A 5,063-nucleotide genomic window follows, 5' to 3' on the forward strand; every position below is an offset into this window, starting at 1 on the left:
TATCTTATTGTTTTTATCTCCCGCCTTTCATGGCCTTATTTTGCATCATGTAACCTTGAATCTTGGTAATATACCTTGATATTCCTTCTTATTTGTTTGGAATAAAACTTATCTCAAAGCTTTAGAAAAGTAAGATTATTAGTGACGAAATACGCTGATTTCGACAATTATAGAATGAAAAGAAAAATCCAAATTTGGATGACTGTTAGAAAAGGAATAAATGACTTATCTGATTGGAATCACTGGCGCCAATGATCAGGGTATGCATTTTAGATTAATCAACCCAGTATTTAATCAATTTCTTCTTAATTGTCTCATTTTTGTTTTCCCCAAAATTTCCGTAATCCATCTTCATTTTTCCTTTTACAGACCTGTTGGACTTGTAATATCTCAAAGAGTTTTCACCGATAAACCTTCCTCATTTGTTCATTTCTTACTTCTTTTTCGCCTTATGGTGCCTACGAAGGTTTTCACCAATAAGACTCTCTCATTTTACTCTCTCATCTTAAGAAAGAAACAAATATGGCTCGAAGGGGAAACAAATGGTATAATGTTTGGATAGCAGAATAAATTGCCTTTGTCATTCCAATCTTCGAAATAATACTAAATACAAACATTCAAAAAGTTATGCATAATATCTCTTTACCGCGTCAGAATTGATTGCCATGTCTATGCATTTGCCTTCAATGTCTGTTAAGCATAGTGCACCATTTGATAATACTCTGGTCATAATGAATGGTCCTTGCCAATTCGGGGGCAAATTTGCCTTTTGCCTCAACCTGATGTGGAAGAATACGTTTCAGCACATGCTGACCCACTTCAAACTTCCGTGGACGCATCTTTTTGTTGTATGCTCTTTCTATTCTTCTTTTATATAATTGACCATGACATACTGCGGCCAATCGTTTTTCATCAATTAAGTTTAACTGTTCCAGACGGGTTTTGACCCATTCATCATCATCAATCTTTGCTTCAGCGATGATCCGAAGGGAAGGAATCTCAACTTCTGCAGGAATTACTGCTTCAGTGCCATATACCAACAAATAAGGAGTTGCTCCTACTGAAGTGCGAACAGTAGTGCGATATCCCAATAATGCAAATGGTAATTTTTCATGCCATTGTTTTGAACCTTCTACCATTTTCCGAAGTATCTTCTTTATGTTTTTGTTGGCTGCCTCTACTGCTCCATTCGCCTTGGGCCGATATGGGGTAGAGTTGCGATGTGTAATCTTAAACTGTTGACATACTTCCTTCATTAAGTTGCTGTTAAGATTAGCACCGTTATCTGTGATGATCACCTTTGGGATTCCGAATCGACATATGATATTTGAGTGGACAAAATCGACCACAGCTTTCTTGGTCACTGATTTGAATGTCTTGGCCTCAACCCATTTGGTAAAATAATCAATAGCTACCAGAATGAACCTGTGCCCATTGGATGCTGCTGGCTCAATCGGTCCAATCACATCCATGCCCCAGGCAACGAAGGGCCATGGTGCCGACATTGTGTGCAACTCGGATGGTGGAGAATGAATCAAATCTCCGTGTATCTGGCATTGATGACACTTGCGCACAAAACTGATACAATATCGCTCCATGGTAAGCCAATAGTAACCAGCTCGGAGGATTTGTTTTGCCAACACATATCCACTCATGTGGGGTCCGCAAACTCCCGAATGTACTTCAGACATGACAGCTGTAGCTTGTCTGGCATCTATGCATCTTAATAATCCAAGATCTGGTGTTCTTTTATACAAAACTCCTCCGCTTAAGAAGAATCCATTTGCCAATCGCCTAATGGTCCTCTTTTGATCTCCTGTGGCTTGTGCGGGATATATCCCCATCCTGATATACTCCTTGATGTCATGGAAGCATGGTTCACCATCAAATTCTTCTTCGACCATATTGCAATAAGCGTGCTGATCGTGGACTCGAATATGTATCGGATCTACATAAGCTTTGTTCGGATGATGCAACATTGATGCCAGGGTAGCCAATGCATCGGCAACCTCATTACGGATTCTTGGAATATGTTGGAACTCCACTGATTGAAACCGCTGACAAAGATCATGTAGACATTGTCGGTATGGTATGAGCTTCAAGTCTCGAGTTTCCCATTCTCCTTGAATTTGATGTACCAAAAGATCCGAATCTCCCATGACTAAGATTTCTTGGATACCCATATCTGCGGCTAGCCTTAACCCCAAAATGCAAGCTTCATATTCAGCCATATTATTGGTGCAATAAAATAGCAATTGAGCCGTAACAGGATAGTGATGCCCTGTTTCAGAAATGATTACGGCTCCTATCCCGACTCCTTTCATGTTAGCGGCTCCATCAAAGAAAAGTTTCCAGCCAGGTTTTTCAATTCGCTCCACCTCGTCGATATGCATTGTTTCTTCATCAGGAAAATAGGTTTTCAACGGCTCGTATTCCTCATCGACCGGGTTTTCGGCTAAATGATCGGCCAGTGCTTGAGCCTTCATTGCAGTTCGAGTCACATAGATGATGTCAAATTCTGTGAGCAATATCTGCCACTTTGCAAGTCTTCCCGTTGGCATAGGCTTTTGAAAAATGTATTTCAATGGATCCAACCGAGAAATGAGGTAAGTAGTGTAGGATGACAAATAGTGTTTCAATTTTTGAGCTACCCATGTTAGGGCGCAACATGTCTTTTCCAGATGAGTATACTTAACCTCATAAACTGTGAACTTCTTGCTAAGGTAGTAGATGGCCTGTTCTTTTCTGCCAGTGAGGTCATGTTGCCCCAATACACAACCAAATGAATTTTCCAAAATTGTTAAGTAAAGAATCAAAGGTCTTCCTAGATCTGGCGGGACCAACACGGGTGGGTTCGACAAATACCCTTTTATTTTATAGAACGCTTCTTGACACTCATCGGTCCATTTGACCGCAGCATCCTTTTTCAACAATTTGAAAATTGGCTCACAGGTTGTTGTGAGCTGAGCAATAAACCTGCTGATGTAATTTAACCTTCCCAGCAAACTCATTACTTCAGTTTTGTTCCTTGGAGGTGGCAATTCTTGGATGACTTTGATTTTTGATGGGTCTAGCTCGATACCTCGTCGACTGACTATGAATCCTAGAAACTTTCCAGATGGAACTCCAAATGCACATTTGGCAGGGTTAAGCTTGAGGTTGTACCTGCGAAGTCTTAAGAAGAACTTCCTCAAATCCCCAACGTGGTCGGCCTGATGCTTTGATTTTATGATCACATCGTCCACGTATACCTCAATCTCCTTGTGTATCATATTATGAAACACTGTGGTCATTGCTCTCATATAGGTTGCTCCGGCGTTCTTTAAACCGAATGACATTACCCGGTAGCAATAAGTTCCCCATGGTGTGATGAATGCCGTCTTTTCTGCGTCTTCTTCATCCATTAGAATTTGATGATACGCGACATAACAATCCACGAAAGATCCTATATCATGCTTGGCACAATTGTCGATCAAAATATGGATATTGGGTAATGGGAAATTATCCTTTGGACTTGCTTTGTTGAGATTGCGGTAGTCGACGCATACTCTAATTTTGCCGTCTTTCTTTGGTACAGGAACGATATTAGCCAACCAAACAGGATATCGAGTGACTCGAATGACCTTTGTTTCCAATTGTTTGGTGATTTCTTCCTTAATTCTCACACTCATGTCAGGCTTGAATTTTCTCAGCCTTTGCTTGACAGGAGGCACCGTTGGATCGGTGGGCAATTTGTGAACTACTAAATCAGTGCTCAGGCCCGGCATGTCGTCATATGACCATGCAAAAACATCTTTGAATTCTATGAGTGCTTTAATTAACTCTTCTCGAATCTTTGGTTCGAGATGGACACTTATTTTGGTTTCCCGGACATTACTCGTGTCCCCTATATTGATGTCTTCGGTATCACTCAAGTTAGGTTTGATTTTTTCCTCAAAGTGAATTAACTCTTTACTAATCTCTTCAAAAATCTCATCTTCATCATATTCTGACTCATGATCACAATATATTTCTTGAATTATTACTTCGGAACCAGATTGATTTTTAAGACTGGGCTGAGGATTCCTCATGCATGCCATATCACTAGAGCCAGCGTAAAAAGAACTGTACAGAAAAAAAAACTATCAGGAATGATAATAAAAAGGAAACTGCTTTTTATTGGATGATGAAAGATAACAAGGTTTGCACACTTCAAACAAACTGTAAGATAAGCTTTGGGATTACAACCCTGAAGTAACCCAAACAAACTTGAAAGAAAATCAAAATAAACTACCAAGACTCCTTTCGAATGGGGAGAGGAGTGGCTTTCCAATTATTAAGCTTTGTTTCTGGCCCAACGAATTGAACTTCTGCGTCGCTACACCCTTCTCCATTTTCCAACATATTCATATCATCAAACAATTTCTCGAATGTTTCAATTAATTCTTCCTCAGGATTGACCCGGGATTTAGGAATTGTTGTTATCGGGCGATTTCTAGCACCGGTCTTGACAAAAGATTTTGACAGATGTGGGACTGGTTTTGGAAGATCCCATGCCTTATGTTTCAACTTTCTGGCCTTTATCACGTCATTTACGGTGGGTATGAACCCCAAACCGAATGTTCCCCAGTTCTCGGGGAGAGATACTGGTTGTATAATTCCTTGCAAAGATAAGCCCAGGCCTTTTCCGGGTATAAAACCATTCTTTAACATTTCATAAGCTATCATGACTGATGCAGAGGATATCTTTGGATTCGGAAGGTATTTCCCCTCTGGAATTTTCTCTACCGACACTGTGTCGGATACTTGGTATACCCATGGTCCCTGGTCATTTTCTGTTCCCTCGACCGGTACAATGGTACTGCTGTGAGCATTTAAACTTTCTTCCCCATGCACAACTATTTCTTGATGATCCCATTCAAACTTGACAACCTGATGTAGTGTTGACGGGACTGCTTTAGTAGCATGGATCCATGGTCGGCCCAACAACAAGTTGTAAGAGACAGTTATGTCCAACACTTGAAATTCCATTGTGAATTCAACTGGCCCTATTGTTAGTTCCAACACTATGTCGCCAAATGAAT

The sequence above is a fragment of the Nicotiana tabacum genome, chromosome 11 (genome assembly GCF_000715075.1).
Source record: "Nicotiana tabacum cultivar K326 chromosome 11, ASM71507v2, whole genome shotgun sequence".
Classification (NCBI taxonomy): domain Eukaryota; kingdom Viridiplantae; phylum Streptophyta; class Magnoliopsida; order Solanales; family Solanaceae; genus Nicotiana; species Nicotiana tabacum.